Genomic DNA, 14803 nt, shown 5'->3' with positions numbered 1-14803 from the left:
GTTATTCTGAACAAAATTATTCTTTACTAGAGGCCCAGCACGTGATTGAAATCATGTGAGGAGGCACCCTGCCTCCTGCCTCCTCGCACGGCCACCCTCGCATGCCTCGTTGCGCATGCAGCCTCCTGCTGATCGGTCGTTATGGCGTGATGGCATGATGACCACTAGCATATTGCCTGTTTATTCTGTAGGATAGTAACCACAATCAGAGGTAAGGATAGTTCCTTTGCAGAGTTCCAAACTTTTGGACTTCTAGAAAGTACTCATTGTTTCTCTTCCAGTACCGTGCCATTGGTATTGCATAAAATTCTGGATCACTGGTGTTGCATGGCTTTCCTCTCAATATCATCAGTGTCACTGTCTGCTTCCTCTTCCTCTTCATCCAACTTTCCCCTGGTCAGGGTCAGGTCAGAAGGGTCAGACACAGGAGACAAGCCATCTGTCGCAGTTCCTGTGTCCAAGGCTACAGAGCCCATATCTTCCCGAAGGCGCTCCAGTTCTTCTTTCTGCTGCTGGCTTTGTGCACAGGCCAGTGATTTCATTGGATGTTCATATTCAGAACGACACTCCCTTTCATATTCTTCCACAGCACTGGTGACTTGTAAAAAGCGTTCATTTAAGCCTGTACCCAGAACAGTAGACACACCTACCACCCTGAATGAGCTCATTGAATGAACCAGGTTATTGATGTATGCAGTCTTTTGATTCCAGGCATCTTGGTGGTCCTCCAAATCTTTACCCATCCCACTGCAAAGCTGTGCTCAATGATGCCAGTTTATTCATGACTGCAATGAAAAGGAGCTTGGTTTTGTACACAATGCAGGGCCTCGGTGATGACTGTCCCAGAAACTGGCCAGGTGAATACTTTAATCTACCTAGGTGTGTCAATCAGGACATATTTAGACATGTTCGAGTCCTTCTCAATAAATTTCATCATTGAGAGAGCATGGAGGGACCTGAAGAGTATTAGGCTAACCAAAATAAGCCAGTCAGAGAAAGACAAGTATCATATGGTCTCACTCATTTGTGGAATCGAATGAACAAAATAAACTGTTGAACAAAATAGATCCAGAGACATAGAAGCATGGAACAGACTGTGGGAAGGTTGAGATAGGTGGGTGGGTGGGAAGAGATCAGCCAAAGAACTTGTATGCAAATGTGTATAACATATGGACACAGACAATAAGGTGGTGAAGGCCTGGGGCAGAGAATGGGGGAGGGCAGGCTAGAAGGGGTCAATGGGGGAAAAAGGAGGACATATGTAATACTTTCAACAATAAAGGTTTAATTAAAAAATAAAAATAAATGTCATCACCTGATCAAATCTGCTAGCAAAGAGATTAAATGAGATCACTATGCCACCATTGGGCCCAATCCCATACATGGATCCTTAGTTGAAGATGTAAATTGTTTATAGATGAATCTAGATAATAAATTTTATACCAATATAGCAGGAAAGGAAACTTCATGCACAGGGGTCCAGATTGATCTCATAAGGTGGAGAGCTATGCAGGTGTCCTGAGAGCCTCTGTACAATGGTGGTTTTCCCAGGTCTCACCACCCCCAACACCAACACGCACACTGGGGGCCAAAGATGCCCGAAGCCTGGGCTCAGCTGCCACCACTGTCACCTTTCATAAGGAATCAAAGTGAGCATACATGAGATTTGGACTCATCTTCAGTATTCATTTGAAAAAAACACACAAAACTATTGTTAATATACATGCATTAAATGTTTTTAAATGGAAGACTTATTCAGAAAATATGAATGAATGTTCCGGAGCAGAGGTTATTATTTCTATGTCTCTGAAGTGAAGAAGTCAATTTCAACTTAGTAAACATAATGGTATGTACTTTTACTTTTGTCACTCATAAATAGATCACAGTAAAGTATTGTTTTATTCAGTTGCTTTTTTATGAACAGATCACAGTCAAAGCTTTTGAGAAGTAAAGAGGTCCAGAAAACATGGGGTCACCGTGCAGCATGGTAATCCTCTGCTCTCCATTCCCTTCCAGGTTTAATGGCTATTGTCAGTCTCTGTAAATGTAGGTAAATCAACAAAACCCAAATCCAACTGTTCTGCAGCAAGCTCCTGATATGAAGTCATCTATAACTTCTTTGCATTCAAATAGGATGTCTTCTTTCAAATTCTCTACTCCATTTAACAAGCTACATAGTATGTTAACTTTTTTGGCTCTCCTGAGAAACGTGCCCTGGTTGTGGCATGCTGGCATAACTAAAGAAATTTTCTTTCAAAGAGCCAAAATTTTCTAGGCTCATGGATTTATTCCAATCAGCATCCATCAACTTTTGAGTATTGGTGTGCGTTTAGGGCTGTGCCAGGCATGGTGGGAGACATCAATGAAAGAACATAACCTGACACTTGCTCTCACCAAGTTTATGATCAAGTTCAGGGAAACAAGACTAACATACACGCAACGACTGGGAAACAGTTTGAGACAGTATATAATTAAGTGCTGAGTGTAATACTGGCTGTACATGCACAATACTTCACTAATTACCTATTCCTTTATGGAAGTAATACTTAACTTCGGGGATTTCAATCACAATTTCTCTATAGGCATTCATTCTTGTAACCAGCAATTCAATTCATTGCAAAGAGTTACAAACATACCCTAGTTTTAGCAAATTATCAGTATTGTTCTCAGAAATGTGTTTTTATGTTTTTTTTTTCCATTAAGCAATTAATTTAAATCCTGATTGTTCTGATCTTCAGGGCCTTTTGGAGGGTGCTGGCTCCTCAGGCATAATTTAATTTTTTCAAATGAATTTTTTGGCTGGTGGGGGATTTAGAGCCTTGAGGGGAGGAAATCTGCTTTCTTCCAGGGAACGTGGGAGCAGGTGAGCCTGGGTGCGTGGCAGGCCCACTCTCCTCTCCGGCAGGGGCACTGGCCTTCTTTACTCTTTCCAGTCTCCCTTCCTTCTCTTTTGCTTCTTCTTTGTTCCCTCTTCCTGTCTGCCCTGAGTTGATTCTCTTCTTTCCACTCAGTGTATATTCTATATAATAAAAGGTTAATATGCAAATTGTCCCCTCGACCAGGAGTTCGACCAGCAGGCAGGCTGGCCAACCGTCCATGTCCCTTCCCCCTGGCCAGGCTGGCCGGACCCCACCCATGCATGAATTCATGCACCAGGCCTCTAATATATATATATATATATATATATATATATATATATATATATATATATATATACTGAGTGGCCAGATTATTATGGGCTCAGAAATCATAATAATCTGGCCACTCAGTGTAATTAGACACTGATATGCATGACATGACACTTTTCTCCTTATCTGAGTGTGGTGGAAGGAAGGCAAGTACAAGGTACTCATTTCCCCGAACTTCAGTTTTGTTTTGTTTTGTTTGGTTTGGTTTGGTTTAAATAAATAAGTGATATTCACACAGCAGGTTGAATTAACCAGCATGGTGATAAAAGAGTCACATTTCCTGGCTTTGAGTCCCAATTCTGCCTCTTCCTAGCTGGGTATCCCAAGCAAGCTGTGTAACTGTTCTGTGATTCCAGTTCCTCATCTGTAAACAGAAAGAAAAACAGTATCTACCTCAGAGACTTCATATCTCAGAATTAAGTAAGTTTAAATAGGTAATACATCTACAAAATTTTATAAATTAGCTTTTCTTATGTATATTAACTTGCACATAATGGACAACTCTATACATGTGTCCATTATGTAAGCTCTTCTTTCTGTTTATTTGTACAGTTAGTAGAGGGTAGGTCACCCAAGCAAGCTACTGCTCTGCCACATCCCCCAGCAAGTGTCACCCCTTGTCAGAGCTAGATAGATTTCAGCCCTGCTTCAACGCTCGAATGCACAGTACCCACCATCAGAAGTAATACTTGCTGTGATCTGATAAATTTCAGCAATATGCATTGAATATTTCTTTAATAGAGCCTTGAAAAAACATTAGAAGAGTGATCAAAATAGGACAAAAGCAAGGGCCACGATCAAAGCATTTTTGCAATAGCCCATACTTTATAAGCTCTTACAAAGACTGTGTAATTAGGAGATTTAGATTTAATAAATTATTCAAGAATACTCAAACAATTTAGAATGTGGAAGTGGGGCCAAATGGATTTGGGAAAACTCCGCCATAGTTCTACTTTATACAAGTCAATGGAAAATAAAATTTGGGAAAATGGATGAATAAAGATAGCTTTTCTCTGAACATACAGACCTATCATAGTTAATAGTATTTCTCTTCTACTTAGAAGGAAGGTTTAAGAGTGTTTGGGACTATGAACACATTCTTAGATGGACTCATCTGATGGTAGAAAACTAAAAGTACAATCTTGGTAAGTCTCCCCCCTCCAATGACTAAAGTTTAGATGAGCAATTTATTTCAAGAATCAAACTCATCAGATGCCAAATGACTTAGATGATGATAATGATGGTTGATATCTATCAAGTGCTTGCTATGTATCAAGCATTGTCCAAAATATCTTACACATGTTAACTCACCTGATTCACTTATATAATCTCATCTAATCCTATTATAACCTAATGGGCAGAAACTATATATGTTTCCATTTTACTAATGAGAAAGTTGGTTCAAAGAGTTTAAAATCAAGTATCTAGAAAAATGATCCCTGGTAGTTAGACAGCAGGCAAGGCAACTCTAAAAGTACTTTAATTTGAACTTTGAAAGCAACTGAAATTAGGTCAGGTTTCATCAGTGAAAGTTTGGATACTCATTAATTTTTGTGAGAGCAACATTGACTTTAAATACCAACTACCTTATTTACAAAGTCATATAATTCTGCTTTTAGGAAGCCAAGACTAAGAAAACACCCACACTAACACCCTCATCCAGTTTTATTTGTGCTGCACCAGATCCTTCCAATCAGTTTATAATCCAGGAACCCTTTCAATATAGAAAAGATCAGAAGACAATTTAATCATTCTTTTCTTCTCATAAAGGAACAAGTGACAAGGCTGCTTGCCAGTTCATACAACAGGTACCATGGCCTTCAAATTCCTCACTGCCTTCTGGTTATCAAGAAAGTTAATTATTATCAAATCTCCGCCTCTCAAAAATGAGGCCAAAATTTACCTTGTTCCCAAGCCCTTGCCAGGTCAAATAATGTAGTACTAAAATGGCAGTTTTATTCTGAGCCAAATTCTTGATGCTTTAGAGTAACACAGATAACTTTAGGAAACTAGATTAAATTTAGGGGGAGAAGTTGCTATATGGGGTTGGAGTAGCATGGAGGGGGACGGAAGAGAGTAAATTACTTAAGAAGCACAAGAAAAGATGGTTCAGATGATCAATGATTTCTAAGGCCACGTGAGAGAGCTTGAGTAGTGTACATTAAAGCATTGCTTAATGAAGAGCTAATCTAGTAAGACTGACTGCTCTCTTATTGTTCCTAGAATCTATCCAGGGAGTGTCTGAAAGAGAAAATATCATAAAAAAATCCAAATGCTTTGAAATTGGTGTCTTGCAGAATCCATTCCATGTCCCAAACCAGTCTAGAGCATAGAATATACAGAGATATGGAGATATGCAGAGGGAAACAAAGAAGAGAGAAGATGAATGATAAAATAAAAAATTGATTTTAAAAAAGCAGTAGTCAGAATTTTTTTGTTTATAAAATAATTTGAAGAGTTCAAACTCTTATTCACATAAGATATTTTAAAATAATTTTTCCCCAAAGCCAAATGAATACTGACATGTTTTCACTAAGATTGAAGTAAACATAATCACAACAGCTTTTACCATTCTCACAGATGGCTCTTTGGGATTTGTACATATTGACTGATATTGATTTAATCGATGATAAAGAAATTCAATTTATAAACTCAATTTGTTCAGGAAAAAATTAATAACTTATGCAAGAATATTTTGAATGCAGTTGAACCAAAGAAGAAGTAACTTTGTAAGCAAATTGATAACGTATGTGAAGATTTGACTATGAAATACTGATTTCATAAGCCACACTAAAAAACAAACAAACAAAAAAAAAACACTCCATTTCATGAATACAAGAGTATTATAATTTATAGGGATAGCACACAAAATAGATCACATAACACTTACCCTTCCAAAAGCATGATTCTTAAATGATTGTTTTCTAGTAAAAAAAGCCATTGCAGCAAGGTCAACTGCCTGAATGACATGGAAAGTGTGTGTGTCACATACTACACTTCTTTTTTTTTTTTTTAGTTGAATTTTGTGTGTGTTTTTTTAATTACTTTATTGATTAAGGTATCACATATTTGTCATCAAACCCCGCCCCCATTCCCATCCTAAACGCCCCCACACACATGCCCCCATCCCCCTGTTGTCCGTGATCACTGGTTAGGCTCATATGTAAGCACACAAGTCCTTTGGTTGATCTATCTCCCTTGTCCCCACCCTTCTTGAACTAAAGGAAATGCCTCTTTCAAATCAACAACTCTATATTATCTCCTTTAGCAACAGTGATTACATTTGAGTTTTACATCCTGGGTGCAATGAAGCTGGGATTTACTGCCTGAATAATAGATCAAAGCAAATCAGAAAGTAATTAGTTGATAGAGCAAAGGGCTGCTTATCTGAATGACTTGGTTTATGGAACATAAAGGAACAGGAAACCCTTGACTTCGCTTTTGAAATAAAGAACAGGAAAAATTATATCCAAGTGCAATTTGTCGTAGGGAGGAAATCAACTACATTTATTCTTTTCTATTGCAAATTAGTTCTATATGGTCTTTGCTACTAGCTCTCTAATCTGAGAGTCCATTTCCCTTCATTGCATATGTTTTTCTGGAGTCTGCATATTCATTTTCTGGATATTAGATACCCTATTTACCACAGCCTGTAGTTTGCAGACATTTGCTGGGCAGGGTTTTAACCCTCCCTTCTCAATGCAGAGTTTTATAGTGAAAATCACTGATAAAGGAATTGTGTGACAGACCTCACTGAGCAGATCATTACACATTAGATTTTATATTATTATTAGTTAGCATATTAAGTGCCCACTCTATCATCATCATGGGTGACTGCTCAGGGGGGAGCAGAGCATTCAGCTTTAGGAGGACAGAGTTTAATTTGCAGTTGAAAATGGTTAACAACAGGCTAAAAGCCTAACAAAAACACATTTAGAAAGTCAACCAGAGGGATTTTTATTTTAATGAAAAAGAATAATGAAAAGCACTCTGCAGGGAGAGCAAATTTGACAAGGTTATTTAAACATATATGTGGGCTCTAATGTTTCAAAGTGTTGTTTTTTTAAAAATAATGAGCTTCTATTTAATTTGTGGGTTTGGACGAGAGTTGCAGTGGCTGCAAGATCATCTAAAAAGGAGGGTAAAGGGGGGGGAGGATAAGTGGTATTCTAGAATTGTACCCCTGAAACTTATATTTTTTTTATTAATCAATGTCACCCCAATAAACAAAAATTTTAAAAATCAAGACTCCTTTGCCAAGTAGCAACTTAGATTAGATTGTAGGATATTTGAGTTGGATGAAGATTTAGAGATGATCTAATCTGACCTCTTCATTCATTGAACATGACACTAAAGCCCAAAAATGTGAAATGATTTCCCCAAGGCTATGCAACTGAGAATAGAGTTGTACTGAGAATGACCATATGATGAGCACTTATGCAGGACATGTCTGTAATCCCCGGAACAGACTGTGAGCAAGCATTATTATTGACAGTTTACAGATAATCGGAAGCAGAGGAATTACATAATTTACCAAAGATCACAGCTAGAAAAAGGTGAGGCACAGATTTAACCGGTATGATCCAAGGATATGCCTTAACAGCGCACCCCAACAGAAGGCAGAGCTCTCTGCTGCCCTCCACAAAGCCTTCCAGCTCCAGGGCACTGGTTTTCGGCAGAGCTGGCCAGGCTCTGTCTACCAGACCTGTAAGATCACCTGTTCTGAGTTGCTGGTATTATAATCCTCACCACCACCCTCGAATCAATATATTGAACCTACCCTAGTTTCAATTCAGCCCCAACTCCTCTAGACATTAGATCCTATTCCCTTTGGCCCCTGCCTAAGATGACCACAGCCCCTTTTCTCCTCCAAGTGCAGCTCCTGAGACGCAAGCTCAGCTCAGTGTCCCTTGTCTAGAATCAACTGAGAGGCAGTCAGATAGAAATAAAATTTACCAGATTCCAAATTCAAGGTGTAATGGAAAGTGAAGTAGAAGCTTAAGTAGGACTGACTAGAGCTCAGCAATTTAAGAACTAGGATAAAAGTTAGTTTTTTAGCCAGAGTTACTAAGAAACAGAGAAAGACTGTGACCCAAGAAAAGGAGTTGGGAAGAAGGGAGGGATCTTGGACAAATCCAGCAGCCCTGTGACTCAGCTATGGAGTGTGCCACCGGATCCTAGGCTCAGTAATAGAACATAATCCTAAAGCCAATTCCAGGGTGGGACAAACTCCTGCTTGAGGAGAAGCCTCAGAATTTAGTCAGAGCCAGTGGCAGCAGGGACCTGCTATGGCCCCAGCATTGAGGAGCTGGGATGGGTAGAAGCAGGGGGCATATCTGAAGCAGGGTCTGACATTGCCAGGTCTCCCTTCCCACCTCCTTCCCTGAGAGACAGGATCTGGGCAGTACCTTCTCCTTATCAGTCACAGTTGTCCCTGTAATTGATTTAGACATTTTTGTTTTTTTGTTTCCAGGTACCCTTCTCATTTCTTGATGGCACTGAACAAGGCAGGCAGAGTTGTCCTGTCCCATGGGCCCTTTGCCTGGTCAACTTGGTATCCTTGTGCCAGATACAGCCACCCACACCTCTTTTTTTTTTTAATTAATGGGAGGCACCCTGAGAAAGCTGGCCATGCTTGGTTAGTGTGCTTAGCTATGTAAAGGCCTGTAGTTCCCTGTGGTTCTCTGGATAAAGTCCTCCAGAATCCCTGCTAACATTCACCTTTCATACTGCAATGTTGGATTTAGTATTCCCTTTCCATGACTTGAAATCATGCTGGGACCACAGGCAGCATGCCAGGAGTAGACCACCTGATCCAATTTAGATTCAATCTCACCTAGTCCATGATACAGCCCTCACTGTGCCATCCTAGTCCCCAAGGAGAGCCCTGTGATTGCCTCACCTGTCTGCAGGTGAGACCTATTGCAGGTGGTCAGCACTGACAGGACCAACCATGCTCCTTTTTCCCCATACAAGTGCCACCTTGGTGGGGAGAATAATGTTTTATCAATTTTCCTCCTTTGTATCCCAAGTCCACCTTTTACTATCTATCAGTATTATCTTGAAAGAGCCTTTTAACCTCTTTCAGCCTTAGTTTTATTTCTTAAACTGCATATACCTCATAAGGTTGTTAGGAGGAATAAATGAGATTTTTTACAATTGTAATTTCAACTGTAAGGTTCCCTAGTGTATTAGGATTCTTCCAAGAAACAGAACCAATAGGATGTATATGTTATCATATTTATTAATTTACTAGAGGCCTGGTGCACAAAATTCGTGCATGGGCGGGGGGTCCCTCAGCCCAGTCTGCACCCTCTCCAATCTCCAATCCAGGACCCCTTGGGGGACATCCCTCTCACAATCCTGGACTGCTGGCTCCTAATCGCTCACCTGCCTGCCTGCCTGATTGCCCCTCACTGCCCCCCCTGCCAGCCAGGCTGCCCCCAACTGCCCCCTCCTTGCCAGCCTGGTTGGTCCTAACTGCCCTCCCACCAGCCTGGTCACCCCTTACTGCCCCCTCTGACAGCCTGGTCACCCCCAACTGCACCCCCCCCCATTGGCCTGCTCACCCCTAACTGTCCTCCCACTGGCCTGGTTGCCCCCAACTGCCCCCCTCTGCCAGCCTGGTTGCCCCCAATTGCCCCTCCCTGTCAGCCTGGTTGCCCCACTCAGTCTACTGTTCATCTATTTGGTTGTCCCTCACTAATCCCCCTGCTGGCCTGGTTGTAGGCAGCCATTTTGTGAGGGTGTGAGGGTCAATTTGCATATTACCTCTTTATTATATAGGCTTAGAAGGAATTGGCTCACATGATTATAGAGGCAAGCAAGCCCCAAGATCTGCAGAAATGGTCAGCAAGCTGAACACGCAGGAGAGCTGATGGTTCAGTTCCAGTCTGAGAGCAAAGGTCTGAGAACCAGGAGAGCTGATGGTATAGTTACAGTCCAAAGGCCAGCAGGTTAAATTCCTGGGAAGAGATTATGTTTCAATTTAAGTCTGAAGGCAGCAAAAAAACCAATGACCCAGTTTAAAGGCAGTTAGGCAGAAATAGTTTTCTCTCACTCAGAAGAGGGTCAGCTTTTTTATTCTTTTCAGGCCTTCACCTGATTGGATGGGGTTCACTCACTTCATGGAGGTCAGTCTGCTTGACTCAGTCTAACCACTTAAATGTTTATCTCACCCTAAAACACCAACATGAAACACTCAGAATAATTTTTGACCAAATATCTGGGAAGCCTGTGGCCCAGTAAAACTGACAAATAAAAATAACCTTCACACTTAATAAACTTAAATATGTTAAACTTGAGCCAACTTGGGTCAGCAGGTACATGGGAATAAATTCACATATGTATTTCTAGTCTTTATGATGAATTTCTGTGTCAGATCATATTATACATTTTGCAACTCAAGCTCACAATTAGTGCTTCTGAAAACTGCCATTAATATGACACATACACTAAAATATGGAAGCATCCAAAAGAAATTTAAGAAATTATATCCTAACAAACTAATTTCTATTCTTGGGTAAACTGATTGAGAATTTAATGAAAAGAAAACCAGTATGCCTGTAGTACGAAGTTTACAGAGTCAGAAAAACCCAACTCTCAAAGAAAGGTATATCCCTAGTCTATTAAGTTCCTCCTATTTTAAGTAAGATCTAATCATAGCACACTATATAAGAGACCCAGTAGGTATGAATTTCTCAGATCTTTCAAAAAGCTTTTTAAGTTTCCTTGCAATAGATTATGAAGGGAGAGAAGTCATTAAGGGCAAAGGGCAACATACTGCCGAGAGTTGCTTTTGAAAAGCTATAGAAGCAGACTTAGGGAACAGCCGTGGCTGAGAGAAAAGTTAATAATTCTACACACAAAGGTTTGGCATTGGTTCTGACATTGTTCAATATAGCCTGCTCATAAAGAGGAAGAGAAACTGGGAGGTGAGTTACTAGATATACAGTCTGACTGCCAAGCCTGCCAATGACTCTGCTTTAGGGAAGTGAGGAAATCAATCAAGAACAGTGAAAGTTATCATGTGGATTCAGTGCTTTGGAATTTTATCAAAAATAAAAGCACTTGAAATGTAATGTATACCAATAGTCAGACCAGCATAAATTAAGTCAAGTTTCTCTGAAATCTCTTGAGAAGTGAACTGGTTAAAGGAAGATCTAATCTCTACACAAATCGAATAGACAAGAGACAAGAAGAGAATGCAGTTATAACATAAACCAGTTCTTCAAATAAGAAATGTAACAGGTTATGTATGAATTTCTATTAAATTACAGTACCAAAGACAACTTCTTATGGACTTTAAAAGGGTTTGATATTCTTTGATTTCAATTTGAATGACTCAATTTGAAGATGGATGCAGGGAGAAAATAATAATTGCATATTGAGAAACAAAGTAGTTGGTATAAAATCATACTGGATTAGAGTTACTGGTTGTGATTGTTGGATGTTCTCATTAGCTTGCATTGCTCAGCCTTACCAGCCTATGGCACAAATGAATTCACATTAGCATTGGTTTACACATGTCCAAGGCTTTACTTGCATAACTGCCTCAAAAAAGTCAGTGTTTCCTAGACTGCTGGATTTAAGACTAGCATAATTTCTTTCCTGTTTTTATTTTATTTTTGTTTGCTATTTTTTCTTTTTAATCAGACTTCCCTTTAGTATCTTCTGTCAAAGAGCCAGGAGAAAAGCACACATCACCACTCGGACTGGCGCCTGGATGCTGCATCAGGAACCTGCATCCCTAATGTCCCTTGAGCATTTCTTCTGAAACTGTTTAACCCTAATGCACTTCTGCAACGCCCCGAGTCTTTATGGAAGATTTTATTTTCCAAAACTGGCCATAGCATGACTTTTGGTCCCACACGCTCTTCCAGGGTTTTGCCACTCCCCCCATTGAGAAGTAAATTCTCCTTTCCCTCGCCTTGAACCTGGGCAGCTTATGTCTGCTGCAAACAGTGGAGTAAGGCAGAAGTGATGCTCTGTGACTTCAAAGTCTAAAACACTGAAAGTATACAGCTTTCTCACGGCTCCCCCTTTAGGACCCTGGTACTTGGAGCCCAGCCACCATCTTGTGAGGAATCACAAGGTACCTGGAGAAGCCATGTGTTTCCATCAGCAGCCTTAGCTAAGGTTACAGCCCACAACCAGAATCAATTGCTAGATGTGTGAAAGGAGAGACCTTCAGATCCTTCCAATGCCCAGTTTTGGAGCTGACACCTAGTTGAGCAGCAATGAATGATTTCTGCCAAACCCTGCCCAAATTGCAGAAATGTAAGCAAAATAATTGCTGTCATTGCTTTAGGCCACTATTTTGGGGTGGCTTATTCTGCAGCACTACATAGCTAAAACAACCCATCTTTGTCAGAACCACACATAATTCAATGCAGAGCTGAGGAAAATATAAGTGTCCCCAATTCTATGTGGACCTTCAAACATAAGTTCCAAACATAGGCCTGTCCAGATACTTTACTAAACATTCTTTCATGATAACAAGCCTCTCAGCTTTTGCTTTAGGCCCTTCTTAATAAGAAGCAGCTGAAGGTCCTTGGCCACGCACCATGCTGACATCTTCATCTTACTATTTCTCCCTGAGGAACATTAATCCTAAACTTCCTCCTAGAAGATTTTTTCCTTGCAAGAATTTTGACTCATGTAATCAGATGCTGGAGATTAAGGGCAGAGGTGAGGAACTGGTCCATAATTTCAGATGGAATAATCAGATCCACTCAAAACCCCACTTCAGACCCAAACCTACTTTCACTACTTTTTATAAACTATCTCTGAGAGAGAAACTTTCTAAGAGGCTGTGATTTCATTCTCTGTCTTGGTAATGTCATTTTTTATGGGGTAAAGTGATCAGGAAATACAAGTAAGAATAAAAGAGATATAGAAGAGAGAAATTTTCTTGTGAGGAATATACTTTGTGAGAGTTACAAGGCTATAATATAAGAGAAAACCAAGAATTTTAGTAGCCCTTAGAAAGACTCCTATGCTACCAACCTAACAGTGAGGTGATGTGGAAGGGTTATAGAAAAAACTCTTTATGTTTTATTAAACTAAGATAAAGCAGCAGCTAGAAGATCCTACCCTAAGAGCTGAAATGTGATCAAGAAGTGAATAAATCTCTTACTAAGAAATGGATGAGATCTAAAATCAGGTGACAAACTGTAAGTAACTCACTCCACCCTGTATGACTGTGTATGCCCTTTATAGCAGACAACTTGCCAACACAAAAATCACTTTCCAAGGTGGGTGACTGTGATATCCAGAATTTGAAGAGTACAATAATTTTATGTTTTCCTTTTCGTTAACCTAATGTTACTAAGCAATAAAAATTGAAGAGATGAAGATTTATATTCAAAATAAGTACTAATTTGAATAACATACATAAATATACTGGTCTATGCTATACCTAATAAATCCTTTTTAATACTTTCATTTTAGACTATTTTTATCTTTATCACTTTTAAAGTATTATGGGAGTTTTAATTTTAATATCTAATTATAGCTGATAATAAGTGTAGTTTCCAATTATTTAAAATTCAATGGAGCCAGTTGCTGTACTAATTGTTATAAGTATCTCACTTCATTCTCCTAGCAGCTCTTGAGTAGATGTTATTATAATTTATTATCTCTAGACCAAAAGGATATCTCACAGCTCAATATCCCACAGCAGGTAGACTGGTCATCTAAGGCAGATGTTTGACCTCAAAACTTAGGTTGGACTCCTGAAATAAAATTCTCCTGCACACATGAGGACTACAGCATCACACTTCTGTGTGTAAAAACGGCCTTCACACCTCAGTTGGGGAAAGGAACTAAGAAGACACTATAGCTGAATTCAATTCTGATTTTTTCCTCTTCTCTTCCTGCCTCCCTCCTAGAACAACAACAAAAAAGCCAGCTCTCTTCTCTCTCCCCCAGTCACCACCACCACACGTTCTGCCTCCTCAGTGGTCTCAATGTTCCTGTATACAACAGGAGTGCAATCCAGCACTTAGGATTTAAGGGGCATCAGGAAGAAGAATTTAGTTCTAAAAAAAAAGCAAAAACACAAGAATATGACTCCCATTCCAATGCTCACCACAACCACACGCCTCAAAATTCTGACAACCTCCAACCTTTTCTTTTGCTGTTTTATTTCCTTAAGAAAATATTCAAAATATGTTTAAGCCAATGCAATGACACTGTATTTTTCTTTCCTCTTTAAAAGGTCAAGGAATTGGCTCTTAGAAAAGGAAGTAATGGTAGGTGAATTCCAAATATAGACATATCTAACTGGTTTGGGCAGAAAGGACATTCCAGTCTGTCAGGTACTCAGCTCTTGGCTTTATATAATCCGCAGTGTCAGACGTTGAAAGCTCAATGTGTCTTTTGCACTCTATCGGGATGACGATTGAATATTAATGTTGTCTATTAGAACAATTTATTTTTAATAGGTCATATGTTTTAATGATTAAAAGTATATTATTTCATTTGCTCTTAGGCAACATTTGCAGGGTGGCTGATCTAGTGGAAATAATGAACAACATAGACTGATGAACAAGAACAGACCCAGAAACAAGGAAGCACGGATCAGACTGTCAGGCCTCAGAGGGAGGGGAGGG

The 14803-nt window shown here is 39.7% G+C and overlaps 1 pseudogene across 1 annotated transcript; it reads right to left on the bottom strand.

Moving 5' to 3' along the window:
• Window positions 1-205: 205 nt before the first annotated feature.
• On the bottom strand, window positions 206-8719 carry LOC307096710 (GPN-loop GTPase 1-like; annotated as a pseudogene). Its single transcript has 3 exons — window positions 8597-8719; window positions 1316-1624; window positions 206-937 (listed from the first exon to the last, which is right to left on the bottom strand). The product of its transcript is annotated as a GPN-loop GTPase 1-like (transcript).
• Between the last annotated feature and the right edge of the window lie 6084 nt (window positions 8720-14803).

The sequence above is a fragment of the Cnephaeus nilssonii genome (genome assembly GCF_951640355.1).
Source record: "Cnephaeus nilssonii genome assembly, chromosome: 3".
In the NCBI taxonomy this organism is placed as follows: domain Eukaryota; kingdom Metazoa; phylum Chordata; class Mammalia; order Chiroptera; family Vespertilionidae; genus Cnephaeus; species Cnephaeus nilssonii.
The sequence above is the reverse complement of the archived record's forward strand: the minus strand, read 5'-3'. Positions and strand labels throughout refer to the sequence as shown.